Source organism: Notolepis coatsorum (genome assembly GCF_963971535.1).
Source record: "Notolepis coatsorum genome assembly, chromosome: 20".
In the NCBI taxonomy this organism is placed as follows: domain Eukaryota; kingdom Metazoa; phylum Chordata; class Actinopteri; order Aulopiformes; family Paralepididae; genus Notolepis; species Notolepis coatsorum.
Window position 1 is genome coordinate 57,035,594 of NC_140184.1, and position 22,692 is coordinate 57,058,285.

At 49.6% G+C, this 22,692-nt stretch overlaps 1 protein-coding gene across 1 annotated transcript in view; it reads left to right on the plus strand.

Annotated features, from left to right (window-relative positions):
* Positions 1-22,692, plus strand: part of thsd4 (thrombospondin type 1 domain containing 4) — a 198,173-nt gene that overhangs the window by 71,882 nt on the left and 103,599 nt on the right. The gene's annotated exons all lie outside the window — the stretch shown is intronic.

The window sequence follows — 22,692 nt, forward strand, 5'->3', positions numbered from 1 at the left end:
AGACTTATCCCCCCACAACACACCACAAACTGCCTCGGCCAGTCCTTCGTGCCAGTAGCCATCAGGCTCCACAACCATGGGCACGGACTGCTGCCAATTGCTGGAGAGCTAACAGCTGGTGAACTTGTGTTAGGACTATCTGACTCTTAATTATAAACATTGCATGGACTCTGGTGCAGTGTGTTACTATGGTTTGGACCGTGTATACTATCTAGGGATGCACAATATTGATTTTTTGACACCGATACCGATAACTTTATGCTCCTCAAGCCGATAACCGATATCGATAACCGATATTTATTGTATTATATATATATTTTTTAAATGTATATATATATATTTCTTTTTTAATCAATTTTTTTTTTTTTTTTTTTTTAGTATTTATAAGCTCCGACGTCATCAGTACTGCTATCGGTACTCGAGAAATTATGGAGTATTTTTTTTGAGGAATTTAAACGTCGCAAACTAATCTTGTTCATTGCTCAACGAACAATGAACACTACACAACAACAACCATCAAACGCACATAGCACACACATCCACACGCACACACTCACTTTAAACAAACACACTGTAGCACCCACTCCCCACACTTTATAGCACACACTCACTTTAAACAAACACACTGTAGCACCCACTCCCCACACTTTATATTTATTGATGAAGGATTGCACTACAAGATTAAGGTTAAGATGGCGCCGCTATGCCCGGCCGCCTGTCTGTGCGCTCCGTCGAGACTGTGCTTACTTTTGCTAATATTTATAGTTTTAAGAGTTTTGTCTGTACCAACAGTAGGTGCATTTAATGTGTATGACCGTCAGTCACTTATAGACATCGGATTACGGGAAACTTACCGACTAGATTACTCCCTGGATCAGCTTTCTGAACCGCAGCAATGGCCTGTTGAGATCTTGAGGACACCAGGACCAGGTCTTGACCCCAGGGACAAAGGAACCACCAGACGGCGTGGGAAGAGAGCTGGGATCCGTAACAGACTGAGAACCAGACGACACCGAACGCCACTACCCAGTATATTGCTAGCCAATGTACAATCGATTGACAATAAATTAGACGACATCCGAGCAAGGATTAAATTCCAGAGAGACGTTAGAGATTGTAATGTTCTCTGCTTCACTGAAACGTGGCTGTCGCCAGAAACCCCGGGCCACGCCATCCAACCGGCCGATCACTTCTTCATCCACCGCAAGGATAGAACAGCTGAATCAGGCAAACAGCGCGGAGGTGGGATCGCCTTCATGGTGAACAACAATTGGAGCGATCCAGCCAACATGAAGGAATTATCGAACCACTGCTGCACCAACCTGGAATATATAACAATCAAGTGTCGTCCTTTCTTCCTTCCGAGAGAGTTAACGGCGATCATCCTTGTAGGAGTGTACATTCCACCGCAAGCCAGCGATAGTGTCGCGCTCTCCAGACTTCACGATGAGGTAAACAAACTCCAAGCCGCGAACGTTAACGCGGCCATTGTAGTAGTGGGTGATTTCAATAGCGCCAATCTGAGAAAGGTTTTGCCTGACTTCTATCAGCATGTGACTTGTAACACCAGAGGCTGTAACATTTTAGATCACTGTTACTCGCAATTCAAGGGTGGCTACAAGGCTCATTCTGCTAGTGGCTTTGGGAAGTCTGATCATGCGGCCATATTTCTTTCTCCAAAGTACAAACAAAGAATCAAGAGCACACCTGTAGTCTCGCGAGAGGTGCAGAAATGGGATGTGGAGTCGGAGGGGACGCTCCAAGCTGCATTTGAGTGCACAGACTGGAGCGTGTTCCGCGACACAGATAACATTAATGTCTACACGGAGACAGTGCTGGACTATGTTCGTACTTTGGTGGAAGAAACAATCCCCACTACCACAATTAGAGTTTACCCAAATCAAAAACCCTGGGTAGATAAATCCGTCCGTGAAGCTCTGAAAGCGCGCACCAAAGCATACAACGACGGCCTGGTGGCAGGCAACATGAATGACCACAAGGTGGCGCGATACAACGTAAGGAGGACAGTGACAGAGGCCAAACGGCGCTACAGAGATAAAATTGAACTCCAGTTTGAACAGGCTGACTCCAGAGCTATGTGGCAGGGGCTCAAAACGATGACAGACTACAAAGGCACCTCCCTCAAACTGAACAGTGACATCTCCTTAGCAAATGACCTCAATACCTTCTATGCGAGGTTTGATGCTGGTAATAACAACACCAGCCCACAAGCCACGGCAATGGGGGGGGGGGGGGTCTGCTGCTGATGGAGACTCAGTGTTCAGGGTAACAGAGCATGAGGTGAGGCGGACCTTTAAAAAAGTGAATATCAGGAAGGCAGCAGGACCGGACGGCATCCCCGGCCGCGTCCTAAAAGTCTGTGCCGACCAACTGGCCCCGGTATTCACTGACATATTTAACCTGTCCTTAGAACAGGCTGTCATCCCCACCTGCCTGAAGAAGTCCACTATTATCCCTGTACCCAAAAAATCCAAGCCTGCTTGCCTCAACGACTACCGCCCTGTAGCTCTCACCTCCATAGCCATGAAGTGCTTTGAGAAGCTAGTAAAGGGCTACATCTGCTCCTCCCTCCCCATCAACATGGACCCCCTGCAATTTGCATACCGCCCCAACAGGTCCACGGAGGACGCCATAGACCATGTGCTGCACACAGCAGCATCACACCTGGACAAGAGGAAGGGGAACTATGTGAGAATGCTATTCATCGACTACAGCGCGGCATTCAATACCATAGTCCCCTCCAAACTCATAGCCAAGCTCAGGGACCTGGGCTTGAACTATGACCTCTGCCAGTGGGTCTTGGACTTCCTGACGGGCAGACCCCAGGTGGTGAGAGCAGGCAACTGCACCTCCTCATCCATCACCATCAACATAGGGGCCCCCCAGGGCTGTGTTCTGAGTCCCCTCCTCTACTCCCTGTACACACACGACTGTGTGGCTCAGCGGAGTAGCAACACAATCATCAAATTTGCCGACGACACAGTGGTGGTGGGCCTGATCTCTGCCAACGATGAGAGGGCCTACCTGGAAGAGGTCAAGGTCCTGGCGGGATGGTGCCAGGAAAACAGCCTCTCCCTGAACGTCAGCAAAACAAAGGAGATGATTGTGGACTTCAGGAGGTCGGGGGTCAAGGACTACAGCCCCCTCAGCATCGACGGGGCACCGGTTGAGAGAGTCAACAGCTTTAAGTACCTCGGAGCCTACATATCTGAGGACTTGACATGGACCACACACATTGACTGTAACTGAGGGGTACAATTCCCTGACTGTATTGATAAGTATGGTATCATTAAACCACTACCGCTTTATGTACTTTAACTACTGGCCACACAGTACATGATATAGATATGATGAACACTTTCCCACCATGAAACCAAGTCCACACAAATGTATCCGTCGAATATTTAATATATAGCAAAGGGTATATACAACGTTCACGTAATGACATTTATGATTTGAATGCACTTGTAAGGCAAATGAGTATTCGTAGGCAAATCAATATTGAATGTCCAATCTCTGGTTACGCAGGAAGCAAGTATACAACCTGGTTCTTTAGGGAACTATAGCGATGGTACTTAATGATTATAGCTGGATATACTAAAGGGGGTCCTGCTGGTTGTAAGTCAGTAGAGGGGGGGGGGGGGTTAGGAGAGCCGCCGGCGATATCCCATCTGGCCAACGATTTCTTGGGAGAATTCAGAGTGCTGAACACGGTGCCCACAGAACCTTGGTCCACAGATGAATATGCTTGGGCCCTCTTGTAGACGGTAGCTGCCGGTCCACAACGAAGAGACGTGAGGCGACCTCACTCGGGTTAGAGCGCCGTCTCACCTGGGCTCCTCTCGGGGGTAGTTCCAACACTCACCAGTGTTGGCTGTTATCCATGGCATAAATCAAAGCACCCAAAGCAAGTAGATAATCCAAGCCGTGTAGGGCTCGCCGTCGTCCGGTTAAGGTAATCCAATGTGCAGGTCCACTCGTCCTTGCCCAGAACTCCTCGGATGAAAGCACCACACGTGGTCTGCCCAGCCTGGTTAAGACTCTAGATAACGCGAGGAAAACGATGGGGGTACTGCTCACTTTATAACTCTAACCGAACGATGCACCATACATAATAGACTATTATTAACTTAATAGAAATACGTCCCACTCGACGGTATAGTGCCAAACTATGACAATTCAACTATTAATCCACACGATGTCTCAATGCCATTCTGAGGCCAAATTGACCATACTGCACCACACGTGTATCGTGGGTGAGGCTTAACGTCTTGCCACTAGGTTGGAGGGTAAAGAACTAAGGGCTAAGGGAAGTTCTACTTTACTTGCGCCATATATATATGCGCTGTGAACAAATAGTACCATTCGTATTTCGGCAGACGTATTCCTACGCGGAACCGGGCTAGTAACGACATGTTCGTCGGCACGATTGAACTTGAACCAAGGGGCTTGGCTGCTGGCGCCAAGTTCTTGTCCAATGAGAGAATGAAACTATTATGGGCTGTTAGTAGACCAAAGGGATATTCAGTGTATATGTACAAGGAATATACAAGGGATATCAAACGATATACAAATACTATTAAATATATATCCATAAATAAATATATATATTCGGTTCAATCTGATCCTTCACAACAGCCGCCCCCTAATTAGTCCCACCTAATTAGCTAAGCAGAGACAGATTGACCGCACTGTCTACCACTCAAGGTCCGCTGTAAGGGTCAGTCAACTCACAAAGTCATGGGGTCATGGTCATCATCGATAGTGTCTGGGAGTCTGGGCAGTTCTATTAGCCTCGCCACGGGTCGTGTGTAAGTTCGCCCTTGGACGAGCACCTCAGCTGGACCTTGCCATCGGCACCGGTGATCACTTTGCTTACGCGGCCAGCCGGCCACATAGCTCTGGGTAGTGACTGGTCGATAATCATGACGACTGTTCCTTCTGTCAAATTGTCTCTCTCTTTTACCCACTTCTGGCGGGTCTGTAGAGACGGTAGGTAGTGGAGTAGAAAGCTGTTCCAAAACTTGTCAGCTAGTACTTGACTGTACCTCCACATTCTTCGGCCGTTCGCTTCTTCAGGCCTGTACATTGTCTGGGGTAGCGCGGGGTCCAGCCGCCCCATCAAGAGTGTGTTGGGGGTGACTGGGTCGACATCTGCTATATCACTGGAGACGTAGCCGAGGGGCTTGGAGTTCAATACTCCCTCGATCTCCGTGAGGACTGTCATTAGGACTTCTTCCGCCACAGTCTGGGCCCCAAGCACGGCGTACAGGGCTGTCTTTATAGAACGTACTTCTCGTTCCCAGGTTCCACCGAAGTGGGGTGCGTTCGGGGGATTAAACTGGAAGTCAATCTGGGATGGAGCGAGGTGGGTCTTAAGTTCTGGGCCCATAGCTTGGAAGCTCTCTCTCAGCTCTCTTTCTCCGCCTTTGAAGTTTGTCCCGTGATCAGACAACAATGTAGACGGTTTTCCTTTCCGTGATGTGAATCTTCGGAAGGCCATAAGGAATGAGTCTGTGCTCATGGTTGGAAGGAGTTCGATATGTATCGCTCTGGTGGTCATGCATTTGAATACAATACCCCACCGCTTCTCGGTTCCTCTTCCTTTCTTTATATACAACGGGCCAAAACAGTCCATGCCTGTGGAGTGGAATGGCTTGTCGCCGAGTCGGAGGCGACAGGGAGGTAGGTCAGCCATCCGGGGTATGCTGGGCTGCGCGCGCCACTTTCGGCAGTCTAGACAGGTTCGCTGGAAGCGTCGCACTGCTTCTCTCCCTTGAAGTATCCAATAGCGACGTCTGATCTCCGCGAAGACTCTCTCTGCTCCTGCGTGGTGTACATCCTCGTCGTATTTCTTTATGATCAGCTCTGTGACCTTGTGTCGGCTGTTCAAGACTATCGGGTACTTAACGTCATCCGGTAGATCGGGGGCTCTCCGCAGACGACCACCCACTCTGATGAGATTATGGGCGTCGCTCTCGGGTGCCAGGTGGAGCAATCTGCTGTCTGATGGGACGGGCTTTCCTCCCTGTAGACAGTCTAGCTCGTCGGGGAACGAGTCTCTCTGTAGTAGAAGAAGTTCTGCTTCTTCGTAGTCAGCTGCTGAAATGTCGGCAGTGGGCTGAATCTCTGGGTGGTGCCACAGAAATGTCTTTAGTTGCGCACTCTGTAGGGTGAGGCAGTCATCTATGTTGGGGTCTGTGGAGGCGACTGTGCTCAGTCCACAGAACATAGGTTTCTTGTTCTCAGCCTCCTCTTTACTCGCCTCCCGTGGGGTGGGCGTAGGCCACTCTCCTTCCGGGAGCTTGAGGAACTCTGGTAGATGTTGTGACGGGTGAGGTCATCTAGGGACATTCCCCGGGTGATGACGTCAGCTGGGTTGTGTTTGGTGTCCACATACCGCCAGCTCGCTGCTTCTGTTAACTCTTGAATCTCGGTGACTCTGACTCCCACGAAGACTTTGTATCTGCATGAATCAGACTTGATCCATGTGAGTACTGTCGTGGAATCTGACCACAAGATTGTTCTGTGCACCGGAATGGTGAGTTCACGTTGGATTAACGTGGCTAGATGCGCTCCTGCTAGGGCTGCGCAGAGCTCTAGACGCGGGATAGATTGTTGCTTTCGTGGGGCTATTCTTGAGCGAGCCAGGATGAAAGCAGTGTGTATCTTTCCTCCCTTCTCTTGGGCACGCAAGTAGGCCACCGATCCATAGGCTACTTCGGAGGCGTCGCTGAAGACGTGTAGATCAATCTTGCATGTCTCTGGCCTCACTGTGGATGGGAAGTAGCTGCGGCGTATATTGACGCCTGGGAGTGAGCGGAGTTCCGTCTCCCACTCTCTCCATGTTGAGGCAAGGTGTGCGGGTATGGGGTCGTCCCAGCCCTGGTCCTTGTCCCATAGTGCTCGTACAATCATCTTTGCCCTGGTGGTGTAAGGTAGAATACATCCCAACGGGTCATATTGTCTGGCGAGTGTTCTGTACACACTCCGTCTGGTGGTCGGTGTCGCCGTCGACCTTCCCTGCTCTGGAGTCAGGGGTTTGTGTCTATAGTGGAGCGAGTCTGTTTTGAAGCGCCAGACTAGTCCTAGTGTCATTTCTTGGGCTTCTCCTGGGATGGTCGCCATCCAGGTCTCGCTGCTGGCAGCCTTGTCCGCGGGGGAGAGGCTGCGCAATACGTGCGGGTCACTGCTGGCCCACTGCCTGAGATCAAAGCCGCCTTTGATCAGGGAGGCGCGTAGCTTGATTAGGAGAGCCTCGGCTTCTTCTTGAGTCGGAACGCTTTGTAAACAGTTGTCCACGTAGAAACTGTTCTTCACACTGTGTCGGACCTCTTCATCTGCTGCTGGGTCCTCTGCGACGTGTTTCTGTAGTGCAAATGTAGCACAGCACGGGCTGCATGTGTTTCCGAAGGGGAGTACTTCCCACTGGTAGATGGCTGGGTTCTCATCTCCGATCCTCTCTCTCCATAGGAACCGCAGCAGGGGCTTGTCCTCCTCCACTAGTCTCACCTGCAGGAACATCCCTTTGATATCCCCGCTGATAGCCACCTTGTCCTGGCGGAAGCGCAGTAGCACGCCTAGTAGGGAGGGGCCGAGTGTGGGGCCGGGCAAGAGCTCTTTATTCAGATTTTGGGATCCGATCTGGTAGCTGCAGTTAAACACAATGCGATCCTTGCCGTTGTGGTGGACCTTGTGATGCGGCACGTACCATGATTCGGTCGTCTGATCGGCCTCTTTAATGTCAATCTTTGTCACGTGTCCCGCTGTGATTAGCTTCTCAATCTCAGCGCGGTACACACCCTCTTGAGCGGGGTCTTTGGCTAGGCGCCGCTCCGTGTTCAATAGATAGCGCTCCGTGGCGTCTTTCTTTGCGTGAAAGGTGGGCATTACCTCTCGCCTCAGGAGTGGAGTTGCGTATCTCATCACTCCGCCGACTGTGACTCTCTTTGTCCCTTGCTCGAGTAGGTTGATGGCGTAAATGTCTTCTTTAGAACGAATATCTTTCTTTTCGTTCTTAAAGGGCATTGTCTCTAGTGTCCATAGCCTCTCGACATGCTGCAGGAGAGTGGTGTCTTCTTCTGTCGTTCTGGAGTGGAGGCAGCTAGTGGCTGCTGTTCGGTTGAGAGATTTAGCGAGGGGGCCTTGTAGTGTCCACCCTAGGCGGGTCTCGACTGCTGCAGGACAGCCTCGGGGTCCTGTATGGACCCGGTCAATCGGGACGATGAGGTCTGCATGGTCGGAGCCTATCAGCAGGGTCGGGGTAGCGCCGTCTATGAGCGGGATAGGTGGTTGACGCAGGTGCACATATTTATCCATCAGCTTGGCGATGGGGTAGGTGTACTGCGATAGTCCTATTTCTTGGCTGGTGAAAGCATTTGTAATCTTATACCGTCGCTCTGGCTGCCCGCTTGCTGCGATAGTGAAGGAGACATTCTCGCCCTTTATCGTCTTTAAATCTCTTCTTATTGTCCGAATCGTCATTTGGTTCTCGCTCCCCCGCAGTCCCAGCTGGGCCGCAGCGGACGCGAGCAGAAGGGTCTTCTCTGACCCGTCATCAAGGACGGCGTAAGTGTCCATGACTTTATCTTGGTAGCTCAATGTCACACGGACTACCTTTAAGAGCACTTGGGCGCCGCTGCTGCTGGCGGGGTCAATGTACATGACACTTGCCTTGGTGCCGCTCGATGGTGCAGGTGAAGGCCGTCTTCTGTTACTGTCGTGTAGTATATCTAGATGGGCTCCGTCGCACTGACTGCACCTTTTCTTTAGGCGGCATTCGGCTGCCATGTGACTGTGCGCACATCGGTAACAGCGCCTGTTGGACTTTATCCATTGACTCACTTCTTCTGCATTCATCTTTGTGAACAGGTCACATTGTGACAGCCAGTGTTCTTTCTCACAGTAGGGGCACACCATCTTCCACTTCTCTTTTCTCGAGGGGGTACTGTGGCTCTTACTGCTCGGTACTGACTCTGATTGGTGCATGACAGTCACCGATCTTCTTCCATCATTTATTCTCCTGGGTCCCTCTCTGGAGCTTGGCGTGCTCCGCCCGAACGTATCCAGTCGTAAGCTGCTGACTTCTCTCGCCAGGAAGTCGGCTAGATCAAGGAGGGATGGTTCGGGGCCGTTAGGATCCCGGTAGTCCCTCTGCCGCCTAAAACGCTCTTGTCTTGCGGGTGGCAGCTTCTCCAAAATCCTCTCGACGTTAGAGTTGGCGTATAGCTCATGCATGCCCTTTTCCCGTTGCGCTCCCAGCATCCCTACCAGGGACTGCACTTTGATTGACAGGTCGTCTAATGAGCGATTGTCTGTTGCTGGGGGTAGGCGATCAATATGCCTTATCTCTTGGATTACGTAATCCCATATACGTCCATATCTCTGGTCCAGCGCTGCTAGGGCCGCGGTGTATGGGGTCGTAGAGGTGGCATAGGCTAGCGCTATATTGTGCGCTCGCGGTACTTTCAGGTGCTTCAGTAATATTGCATACTTGTGGCGTTCATCAGCGACATCCACCATCATTGTCTCTAAGCACATCCGTAGCTCCGTGTACTGTGCTCGATTCTCATAGGTGAAGTCTGGAAACGACGGCGTGGCAATGTATGACGCCGTGGATGGCTGATACATCGGCAAGCGTTGGGGGAGAGACCTCCTAGGCGAGTCTCCTCTTGCGCCTCTCTGTGGGCTGGTACCGACAGGGTACCATGGCCCGCTGGTCCAGGTGCTATTCCTCGGGGCTGGTCGTGCGTCGTGCTCACCCGTGAATAGAGTCGGGGGTCTGTAGCGCAGCGCCGCGGGGGTATAGCCTGGGCTGTACTGGACCTCCTGGTCCGGTGGAGTACTGTGCTGTCGTCGGGCTTGGTTCTCCTCCTCTCCCTCTTCTTCCTCTATCAGGTCTTCCAGATCCTGTAGTCGTTTATTTAGCTTCTCCGCAGTGTATGCCGCTCCTTCCTTGTAGCTGGGTCTCGCTTGGACCGGTCTGGGAAGGGGGTCTGCGGGGGGTATAGGCTTGGTCTGTTGGTCAAGTTCAGGGTCGCTTGCTCGGTTAGGAGACGCTGCCCTTGACTGTTGTCTCGACGAGTTCCTTGAACCCCTGGCGGAGGGAGAGGGTGTTGCCTTGAGGATCAGCTGCTCCATTAGCTGCGCTTGTAACTTGTCGCGCTCGACTTTGCGCTTGGTGAGATCTGCTTCTCTTTGGGCACCGGCAGCGGCGCGCTGGGCGTCGGCCCGGTCTCTTGCCATATTCTCTTCCGTCTGAAGGCGTCTCATCTCCAGGCGTATGCGCTCTTCTTTGCTCCGTTGCTGTGCTTGGAGTCGATCGCGTTCGCCCTGAAGTCGATCGCGTTCACCCTGAAGTCGATCGCGTTCGGTAGAGGCTGTCAGGCTGACGAGGAACGCCTGTTGTAGCATCCTCTCCGCTTCGCTGGGGGAAGGCGGTTGTGGAGGTGAGCCGCTCCTGGGTGAGCCGCTCCTGGGTGTACTCGTTGGGGAGTCCTGGAGCTCTATTTCCTCGGCGCTCTCCTCCTCTTCTTCCGTGCAGAGTTCTCTCTCTGTAGGGTTGTCTTCCTCCCGGGGCTGGTCGGGGACTACTTCTTCGGTATTGGCGGGGGGTAAAGGCATGTCAGCTCCCTCCTGGTCCCCACCGTGAGCTTGGTCAGTTACATTAGAACCTACTAGGGCCTCTGTGGTCGGGGAAACCTGGTCGTTAAGGTCAGACATAATTTTACTTTCTACTTTTACCGCGTTTACCGTTTGTCGAAGGCTAGGTAGTTGACTGACAGCGTAATCCTCTAAGTACTGAGGTGGCTGTCGTCTGCGCTGCGGGCGTTCTACGTTAGGAGGACCGTTTCGTGGAGTGTTCATCATAGGCCATTTTAATATTAATAACACTATATTAATATTACACTAGTTACCCTCCGGCTCGAAGGACCAATTGTAACTGAGGGGTACAATTCCCTGACTGTATTGATAAGTATGGTATTATTAAACCACTACCTCTTGTACTTTAACTTCTGGCCATCCAGTACATGATATAGATATGATGAACACTTTCCCACCTGATGAAACGAAGTCCACACAAATGTACAAATCGAATATTTTATATAGCAAAGAGTATATACAACGTTCACTTGATGACATTTATGATTTGAAATGCACTTGTATGGCAAATGAGTATTCGTAGGTAAATCAACATTGAATGTCCAATCTCTGGTTACGCAGGGAGTAAGTATACAACCCGGTTCTTTAGGGAACTATAGCGATGGTACTTAAATGATTATAGCTGGATACACTAAGGGGGGGGGGGGTCCCGCTGGTTGTAAGACAGTAGGAGGGGGGGTTAGAAGAGCCGCTGGCGGTATCCCATCTGGCCGACGATTTCTTGGGAGAATTCAGAGTCCTGAACACGATGCCCACAGAACCTCGGTCCGCAGATGAATACAGCTGGACCCTCTGGTGGACGGTAGCTGCCGGTCCACAGATGAAGAGATGTGAGGCGATCTCACTCGGGGTAGAGCGCCGTCTCACCTGGACTCCTCTCCGGGGGGTAGTTCCAACACTCAGCAGTGTTGGCCGTTATCCATGGAATAATCAAAGCACCCAAAGCATGTAGATAATCCAAGCCGTGGAAGGCTCGCCGTCGTCCGGGTAAAGTAATCCAATGTACAGGTCCACTCGTCCTGGCCCGGAGCTCCTCGGATGCAAGCACCACAAGTGGTCTGCCCAGCCTGGTTAAGACTCCAGATAACGTCAGGAACGATGGGGGTGCTGCTCACTTTATAACTCTAACCGAACGATGCACCATACATAATAGACTATTATTAGCTTAATAGAAATACGTCCAACTCGACGGTATAGTGCCAAACTATGACAATTCAACTATTAATCCACACGATATCTCAATGCCTATTCTAAGGCCAAGTAGGCCTTACTGCACCACACGTGCGTCGTGGGTGAGGCTTCGCGTCTGTTACTAGGTTGGAGGGTAAAGAACTAATGGACTAAAAGAAAGTTCTACTTTACTTGCGCCATATATATATGCGCTGTGAACAAATAGTACCATTCGTATTTCGCCAGACGTATTCCTACGCGGAACCGGGCTTGCCACGACATGTTGGTCGGCACGATTGAACTTGAACCTAGGGGTATGGCTGCTGGCGCCAGGTTCTCGTCCAATGGTAGAATGAAACTATTATGGGCTGTTTAGTAGACTAAAGGGATATTCAGTGCATATTGTACAAGGAATATACAGGGGATATCAAACGATATACAAATACTATTAAATATATATCCATAAATAAATATATATATTCGGTTTAATCTGATCCTTCACAACAGGTACCCTGAGGGACTTGGGCTTTTTTCAGGGGGAAAAATGCCAGGTCGGTCCGGGTGTCACAGGGTTAAGCGCTATGGAGACCCTGGTTGGGATTTTTTACTCAGCACTGTCGTAATGGCTTACGGCCATGCCAACCTGTACACGCTCGATCTCGTCAGATCTCGGCCGCTACACAGGTTGGTCCTGGTTAGTACTTGGTTGGGAGACCGCCTGGGAATACCAAGTACGGTGTGCTTGGGGCTGGTTCTCCATTCTTTTTCGCTCCTCTCTCACGCATGGCGAAGAGGGGCCTGTTGGGGTGGTCTTTGACCTCCTCTGGTGACCCTGTGCTTCCGGTATCGCCGGGCCCGGTCCGAAGTAATGTTTCGTCGACCCGTAGGCCTGGGTTAACCCTTTTTTGAAAACTGAAACACTTGTACTGCGGTATAGCCGGTGTATACCTGCAGGTGTGTTTTGGAGTTTTTTCTTGAGGGGTTATAGGAACAACCACCGCATTGGGTAACACCAAGGTGGTTGATTCCCTGGTGTGTTGGAGCAGTGTCAACTCCCGGTTTCACCGGTTGAGGGTGCCCCTGCACGTTCATGACGTCTGCCAATCGTGTCAGCCTTCTCTGCCTCAACCCCTCTGGGTGGGTTTTTTTTTTAAATGGAGGCTTGGTCATGCAACAACGCCAGCATACGCCCCTTCCGCCGGGGTGGCTGTGTTCAGCTGTCCCCTCTGGCGCCTGTCTCGTCCGCAGTCTCCAGGCTAGGGTTAACAGCCTGTTGCCTGGTTTTTCCCCGGTGCGCTGCCTGCTTCCGTTGGTTAACCTTTTTTGTGTGCTTACGGCCATGCTGACTGCCTGTTCTGCAGGGTCAGTGTGCCAGGCGGTGTACTATTGGGGGGACAGGGCCCGCTCGGCTGAGGGTCCTTTGTCCGAATACGCTGGCGATGTGGGGGGCGGGGTCACTAAGTGCCCACCTGGTGGGGTCTTGATGCTGGCATCATGGACTTCTCCGGGCCCCCATTCCAGGGGGTCCAGTCCCTTTGGTGGGTCTGGGCCTTCCTTCGCGCTCCGCTGCTACGGCCTTGCCACGGGGTTGGGTTTGCCCTTGACCCCGTGATTCTGGGGGCAGTAACAAGGTTGTTCCCTCCGTTCGTTCCCGGGTGGCATGCGGGTTGTGCGTGTGTGTCAGGCCACGGTCTGCTCACCCTGTGCGTTGAGTTGCTTGAGTGCCTCTTCGCACGGTCGGGTCCGTCGCCCTCCAGGGAAACCTCCAATAGGGGGGGTGCCCTCCATTAGGGAGGGTCGGGGGGGCTCGGCCCTCCCTGTTCTGATGGTTGTGGGGGGCCTTCAGCGGGGTGTATTTGTCGGCCGGTGGCTCCGCTCGGCCTCCCTATGTGCATGAGTGACGCCGAGCGGAACCGACTATGATACAGAACGTTAGGTTATGACTATAACCAAGTTCTGTTAACACTTTGAGCGCCACGCCGGGGTTTCCTTTTTACCGGCTGAATGCCACCATCGGCGCCAATGTTAACGTTAATATCGCCTAATCTATGTTTTAAATTATGGCTATGTGTCTAATCTGTAAGATAAAGCAGGGCTCGCAACTCATTCGTAGTTCCAAGTTGTTTATTTGACAAAAAAAGGCAGATGCGACGTTTCGACCCTTCTGGTCTTCTTCAAGCATGCTTTGTGAACTGGTAACCTTTCCTCTCCCCCTTGTTTCTGTCGGTCAGGGGTACACCCCCTGCCCTTCAAGGTTCCCGTCACGTGGCGGTTCGGCACGTTACGGGGGGGGGGGGGGGGAGGGAGTTTCCTGGTCCCACGGCCTGGTATATTGGGCGTGTGCACCGCAGGAATTCCCCCGCCATAGAGTACGTCACCGTGCGCGTCTCTGTTGGTAGGACTTCCGTGTGCTGTTCAGGTCCATGTGATGGATCTGTTTCGGGGGGGTGGTCAGGGCTCCTCCTCACCAAGCGCCTATTCGGGCCTTCTGTGAGTTCGGACTCCTTCTTCCATGTGAGGGAGCCTCCATCAGAGTACAGAGCCTTCCTCCTCAGATTGTCAAAGTGAGTGGACCCTCTAGAAGGGTCCTGTTCTATTGTATATGTATTCGATTCAATTCGATTATTGAGTGTGTATGGGTTCAGTGCCTCTTCCCCGGAGAGCCCTAAAACCAATTTTTTACATGGCTCAAGGTGCAATATATTCTTTTCAATCTGTACAGCTCGCGTGGGAAGTCTCTCTGGGGATCCCCGTCTCCTTCCTATGGGAGGGTGGTGGGATGTAAAAATGTGAAAAAAAAATTACCCCGGCTGTGTAGACTGGGATACATACTGTTGATGCTTCCTTCTTTTCTATTCCAGAAGTGTTGGAGTTAGGGAGTGTCACACCCCTCTTGTCGTTCCCCTGGGCGCCTTGGGGATTCAATGACAGGTCTGAATAGCCTGTTCATTGATGGGGGTGTGTCCCGACGCACGTATAGTGCTAGCTCGCTGTAAACAGGCGACTGACTGGCACGCCTTGGTTGCTTGTGGTTGAAACGGCGTTTTTATAAAGCAACTGAGATGGGGGTTTTTCCTCTTCCGACGACCAAGTCCCACGACCTGGGTTGGTTTTTCGACGGATTCTCGTTCATGTCTGGGGGTTGATGACGGAATGGATCTGAACATATGTAGAGGGGTCTCACGCCCTTGGGGTGGGCCACCAGGCGCGGTTCGGCCAAACGTCTGGGTGGCGCCTTCTTTTTCATGTTAAGATCGACACGCATATCTGCCCTTTCTCCTGGAGTTGGCATGTCGGCGTGGTTAGGGCACGGGACTGGTTCTGGTCACGCTGGACCGGATCAGTTGAACCCGTTGTCCGCCGGGGATGCAGATCTGCTGTTCTGGTACCCTGAGGGACTTGGGCTTTTTTCAGGGGGAAAAATGCCAGGTCGGTCCGGGTGTCACAGGGTTAAGCGCTATGGAGACCCTGGTTGGGTATGTTTTTACTCAGCACTGTCGTAATGGCTTACGGCCATGCCAACCTGTACACGCTCGATCTCGTCGGATCTCGGCCGCTACACAGGTTGGTCCTGGTTAGTACTTGGTTGGGAGACCGCCTGGGAATACCAAGTACGGTGTGCTTAGGGGCTGGTTCTCCATTATTTTTCCCTCCTCTCTCACGCATGGCGAAGAGGGGCCTGTTGGGGGTGGTCTTTGACCTCCTCTGCTGTGCTTCCCGTATCGCCAGGCCCGGTCCGAGGTAATGTTCGTCGACCCGTAGGCCTGGGTTAACCCTTTTTTGGAAACTGAGACACTTGTACTGCGGTATAGCCGGTGTATACCCGCAGGTGTGTTTTGGAGTTTTTTCTTGAGGGGTTATAGGAACAACCACCGCATTGGGTAACACCGAGGTGGTTGATTCCCTGGTGTGTTGGAGCAGTGTCAACTCCCGGGTTACCCGGTTGAGGGTGCCCCTGCACGTTCATGACGTCTGCCAATCGTGTCAGCCTTCTCTGCCTCAACCCCTCTGGGTGGGGGTTTTTAAATGGAGGCTTGGTCATGCAACAACGCCAGCATACGCCCCTTCCGCCGGGGCAGCTGTGTTCAGCTGTCCCCTCTGGCGCCTGTCTCGTCCGCAGTCTCCAGGCTAGGGTTAACAGCCTGTTGCCTGGTTTTTCCCCGGTGCGCTGCCTGCTTCCGTTGGTTAACCTTTTTTGTGTGCTTACGGCCATGCTGACTGCCTGTTCTGCAGGGTCAGTGTGCCAGGCGGTGTACTATTGGGGGGACAGGGCCCGCTCGGCTTACGGCCGTACCGACCTGAACACGCCCGATCTCGTCCGATCTCGGAAGCTAAGCAGGTTCTGGCCTGGTTAGTACTTGGTTGGGATACCGCCTGGGAATACCAGGTGCAGTAACTGAGGGGCCTTTGTCCGAATACGCTGGCGATGTGGGGGGCGGGGCACTACGTGCCCACCTGGTGGGGTCTTGATGCTGGCATCATGGACTTCTCCGGGCCCCCATTCCAGGGAGTCCAGTCCTTTTGGTGGGTCTGGGTCTTCCTTCGCGCTCCGCTGCTACGGCCTTGCCACGGGGTTGGGTTTGCCCTTGACCCCGTGATTCTGGGGGCAGTAACGAGGTTGTTCCTCCGTTCGTTCCCGGGTGGCATGCGGGTTGTGCATGTGTGTAGTCGTGGGGTCAAGCCACGGTCTGCTCACCCTGTGCGTTGAGTTGCTTGAGTGCCTCTTCGCACGGTCGGGTCCGTCGCCTTCCCGTGAAGCCCCTAATAGGGGGGATACCCTCCATTAGGGGGGGTCGGGGGGGCTCGGCCCTCCCTGTTCTGATGGTTTTGGGGGGCTGTCAGCGGGGTGTATTTGTCAGCCAGCGGCTCCGCTTGGCCTCCCCTTGTGCAGTAGGTGATGCCAAGCTGAGCCCCTTAACGAAACAGAACGTTAGGTTATGGCTATAACCAAGTTCTGTTAGTTAGGGGCGACGCTTGGCATCAGACGGCCGCTGCAGCCCTTGACCTCACCTTGTGGTGAAAGCTTGGGAAGGAGGAGAGCAGGTGACCACACACCTGCTTATGAAGGTAAGCTGATGAGGGGTGTGATCAGACTAATACTGGTATTAAAGGTACATTTGTGGAATTTATTCAGTGCGCGTGCACGTACGCGAGGAAGTGCAGTAGGTGATGCCAAGCGTCGCCCCTAACTAACAGAACTTGGTTATAGCCATAACCTAACGTTCTACTTGCAGAGTTTTTTGTCTTGCTCCCGTAGTTCTACATGCAGTGTTTTATTTTTGCTCCAGTAGTTCTATTTGCAGTCTTTCTTTTGGCTCCAGTAGTTCTACTTGCAGTGTTTTTTGGCTCCAGTAGTTCTATTTGCAGTGTTTGTTTGGCTCCAGTAGTTCTACTTGCAGTGTTTTCTTGGCTCCAGTAGTTCTACTTGCAGTGTCTTTTGGCTCCAGTAGTTCTACTTGCAGTGTTTTTGTCTTGCTCCAGTAGTTCTACTTGCAGTGTTGTTGTTTTTTGGCTCCAGTACTTCTACTTGCAGTGTTTTCTTGGCTCCAGTACTTCTACTTGCAGTGTTTTTTGGCTCCAGTAGTTCTACTTGCAGTGTTTTTTGGCTCCAGTAGTTCTACTAGCAATGTTTTTTTGGCTCCAGTAGTTCTACTAGCAATGTTTTTTTGGCTCCAGTAGTTCTACTTGCAGTTTTTTTCTTTTGCTCCAGTAGTTCTATTTGCAGTGTTTGTTTGGCTCCAGTAGTTCTACTTGCAGTGTTTTTTTTGGCTCCAGTAGTTCTATTTGCAGTGTTTTCTTGGCTCCAGTAGTTCTACTTGCAGTGTTTGTTTGGCTCCAGTAGTTCTATTTGCAGTGTTTGTTTGGCTCCAGTAGTTCTACTTGCAGTGTTTTATTCGCTCCAGTAGTTCTACTTGCAGTGTTTTCTTGGCTCCAGTAGTTCTACTTGCAGTGTTTTATTCGCTCCAGTAGTTCTACTAGCAGTGTTTTCTTTTGGCTGCAGTAGTTCTACTTGCAGTGTTTGTTTGGCTCCAGTAGTTCTACTAGCAGTGTTTGTTTGGCTCCAGTAGTTCTACTTGCAGTGTTTGTTTGGCTCCAGTAGTTCTATTTGCAGTGTTTGTTTGGCTCCAGTAGTTCTACTTGCAGTGTTTTTTTGCCTCCAGTAGTTCTACTAGCAATGTTTTTTGGCTCCAGTAGTTCTACTTGCATTTTTTTTCTCCAGTAGTTCTACTTGCAGTTTTTTTTTTGCTCCAGTAGTTCTACTTGCAGTGTTTTTTTTGCTCCAGTAGTTCTACTTGCAGTTTTTTTTTGCCTCCAGTAGTTCTACTAGCAATGTTTTTTGGCTCCAGTAGTTCTACTTGCATTTTTTTTCTCCAGTAGTTCTACTTGCAGTTTTTTTTGCTCCAGTAGTTCTACTTGCAGTGTTTTTTTTTGCTCCAGTAGTTCTACTTGCAGTGTTTCTTTTGGCTCCAGTAGTTCTACTTGCAGTGTCTTTTGGCTCCAGTAGTTCTACTTGCAGTGTTTTTGTCTTGCTCCAGTAGTTCTACTTGCAGTGTTGTTGTTTTTTGGCTCCAGTACTTCTACTTGCAGTGTTTTCTTGGCTCCAGTACTTCTACTTGCAGTGTTTTTTGGCTCCAGTAGTTCTACTTGCAGTGTTTTTTGGCTCCAGTAGTTCTACTAGCAATGTTTTTTTGGCTCCAGTAGTTCTACTAGCAATGTTTTTTTGGCTCCAGTAGTTCTACTTGCAGTTTTTTTCTTTTGCTCCAGTAGTTCTATTTGCAGTGTTTGTTTGGCTCCAGTAGTTCTACTTGCAGTGTTTGTTTGGCTCCAGTAGTTCTATTTGCAGTGTTTGTTTGGCTCCAGTAGTTCTACTTGCAGTGTTTTATTCGCTCCAGTAGTTCTACTTGCAGTGTTTTCTTGGCTCCAGTAGTTCTACTTGCAGTGTTTTATTCGCTCCAGTAGTTCTACTAGCAGTGTTTTCTTTTGGCTGCAGTAGTTCTACTTGCAGTGTTTGTTTGGCTCCAGTAGTTCTACTAGCAGTGTTTGTTTGGCTCCAGTAGTTCTACTTGCAGTGTTTGTTTGGCTCCAGTAGTTCTATTTGCAGTGTTTGTTTGGCTCCAGTAGTTCTACTTGCAGTGTTTTTTTGCCTCCAGTAGTTCTACTAGCAATGTTTTTTGGCTCCAGTAGTTCTACTTGCATTTTTTTCTCTCCAGTAGTTCTACTTGCAGTTTTTTTTTTGCTCCAGTAGTTCTACTTGCAGTATTTTTTTTGCTCAAGTAGTTCTACTTGCAGTTTTTTTTTGCCTCCAGTAGTTCTACTAGCAATGTTTTTTGGCTCCAGTAGTTCTACTTGCATTTTTTTTCTCCAGTAGTTCTACTTGCAGTTTTTTTTGCTCCAGTAGTTCTACTTGCAGTGTTTTTTTTTGCTCCAGTAGTTCTACTTGCAGTGTTTCTTTTGGCTCCAGTAATTCAGCTTGCAGTGTTTTTGCAAGGTGACTCGTAATTAAGTGCTGGAGGTTTGTAATACAGAGCAAAGAGACCGCATTGTTAGAGATAAAGAGAGAGAGTTGTGGCTTCTGTGCATTGAGAATATCCTTTTTCCCCCTATAGGGGTCTACTGAGAATGTACACCGGCCTCTGAACCTTTCTTCTGGTTGGTATTTCTGGTATGCGTGCTGTATATTATATCATTAATGTGAGTGTTTATGTACAGGTGACGTGTGATATAGAGACACAGACAGAAATAGAGACAGAGATAGACAACAATACCAATGAAGCTAGTTGTTATTTTTTTGTGCTTATTACAGTACAATATATAGTTCTCCCAAACTGAAGAACTTCTGAGTCGACTAACAGTCACAGAACTTATTGGACAAATCTGTAAATGTGTGTTCCCCGCATCACTGTCAAATGAATACAATCCATGCAGGGGGACATGTTCAAATAAAGTCCTTAATTTAAGACCGGTGCCTATGTGAATGGTATAGTGATGACAGTCTTTTCTGTAACATTTTCTACTAATGACTAAAAGACTAACGATTGAACCCTTTGCACTGAAGAATAGTATAACTGTGTTTTGAACTTTATTTTCTCTACTGTCTTTCAACTATGAATGAACACAACATGCTAATTTCCCATATCTACATACAAATTTGAAAAACATTGTTCCTTTAAAAAAAACTAAAAAAGAGTTCTTAGAGTTATGTGGAACTGAGGTACTCAATTCATTCTGTATTAAAACGGAGAAATACTTGACTCATCAACTAAAAAAAGGTCTGGGATGACAACAACTGGCAAGTCGACTAATTGACTAAAGGTGGCAACATTACTGCTACATTTGTGTAGAAACAGGGAGGATTACACTCCTACTCTTGTTCTACTTTTTGAAAATACTTCCTTTCTTGCTCACTTCCAATTCACTGTCAGCTGCAGTAGCTAGTTACTCAGCCTCCTTCCCTCCCACCCCTTATACCCCCAACCCCCCCAACACCCACACTCAGCTGCACCTCCTCCAGCTCAATTTACAAGGGACTGCATAGAGATCAGGTCCCGTAGTGGATTTTGGCGTTCACTGAGCCACAGAGGCGAAGAGGAGTAAGCAGCCAAGCAAGAAGCAGCTACTGAACTAGTGTGCATGTGCGTGTGCATGTGCGTGTGCGTGTGTGTGTGTGTGTGTATATGGTTGTGTGTGTGTGTGTGAGTGAATGCCTTGACTGACTTCACTTGAGCGTTGGTCAAAGGGGCTTTTCTTGGCCACATGAGAGAATGCTATCAGGTCTGGCTCTTCTACTGTTCGTCTGCCTCCATGTGCGCGCGCAGGGGAGGACGTGGTCACAGGTAGGTCCTGGGTCTCCTGGTAAACCTGGGGGACTCCCTCTCTAATACCAACACTATCCTTGTATTCCTACCGTAGGCGTTAATGTCTAAAACTGTTAAGTGTTAGATGTGAAATGGTGCTATTGCTTTATTTCACTCACTCACACGCACGCACACACACACACACGCACACACACACACACACACACACACACACACACACACACACACACACACACACACACACACACACACACACACACACACACACACACACACACACACACACACACACACACACACACACACACACACACACACACACACACACACACACACCAATTCAGATTGTGATGTTGTGATGTGGCAAGGTTTCATGTTGTGCGTAGCCAGTGAATGGAGGTATTTACAGTATAGGCTTGTTTTCACAGAGAGGCACTCCGCTGCTTTCCGCGCTGTTTATTTTTCCATGGCACATTTCACGTGGGATTCGATTTTCCCCTCTTAGTGATGTAGCCTCTGGTCCTCCAGCCAGCACTGTCCTATGGAGATGTACTGAGAAAACATTGGAAACTCTTATTAGGAGGCAGGGAGCTATGCTGAATTAGCCTGACTGTCATTTTGCCTATAGATCGGGGTAGTTTGCTGATGATTAGGCGTGTTGTTGTTGTCCTCGAGACATGACTGCATGCTTGGTGATCTGAATTTCTAAATGGTATGATGGACTGCTCTTTGTTGCTCATGTTTGGGTCCTGTAGCTCAATGGGTAGAGCATGGCACAAGCATTGCCAGGGGTAGGGGTTCACCCAAGCTAAAGAATGCATGCACTAATGATATTGTAGAAGGTGCTCTGGATACAAGCATCCACCAAATGGAGTATTTATTTATTATTTGTTTATTTAGACGGGACAGAGCATATTAATGGACACTACAAATAAATGCAGTGTAATTACACCGGATTTAGCAAGGATGCTAGTTTTCATTTGCAGTCCCCACACAAAACATAAAAACTAAACAGGCAGGCAGTGAAGCATATCATGCTACAGTACGAGACAAAGCATAAAAAACATACAAAAAACTAAGTACAAGGTATAAAGTTGTAGGATGTTGTCAGGGTGGACTACTATACTATTTGACTATACATGGTCACAGGTTTGGTTGTCGAGTAACAATTTTTTTTAGATTGAACTTAAAAGATGGAAATTATGTACAATCTCGTATGGTCAATGGTAGATCATTCCAGATTAAACAGCCCTGGACTGAGAGGGTGTTTTTACCGAAGGCGGTTTACCAGCCGGGCATTTCGCAATCCCCTCTAGTAGTTGCCCTAGTGCTGATTCCTCTATCGGGGCTTCCTTTCTATGAATTCCCTCAGAGGGGGCGGGCACAGACCATGTAGGGCAGGGGTCTCAAACTCAATTTACCTGGGGGCTGCTGGAGGTAGAGTCTGGGTGAGGCTGGGCCACATCAAATATTCCACAAAAAAAGGGTTACAAGTATTCAAAAAAAAAGGTACAACTGATCCAATCTTCTCACAAACTCACTAAAACCTCACAAACACCAGCAACTGAGCAATTGTCAGTGGTGTCAGTGGACTCATCCACAGCTATGGAAATGCACTGTGCATATTTTTTTTATCCTATCACAAAGCTGTTTAATCAAATCATCAGCCAGTAGTTTAGTTATTCTGGTTGCTGTGCTATCTGAGGAGGATTTGCTTTTGTTTGCCTTCAAACATGGTCTCCATCACTTCAGTCATACATTATTTTATTATTTATGCATCAGAGAATGGTTTCTTGTGTTTAGCCAACACCCATGCCACTGAGTGAGGACTTGGTTGCTTTTTCTCATTGTGACATAGCTTTAACAATAATTCTGCTTGCAGCTTGATATGATGATTTCATTCCATTTATTTTTGTGGTTCTTAGCACTGAATTTTGAGGAAAGGTTGCATCAAAATAACTGTGTTTTGTTTCGTAGTGGCATTTCAAATATGCCACTCTTCACAAGAGCTACCGTTTCTTGG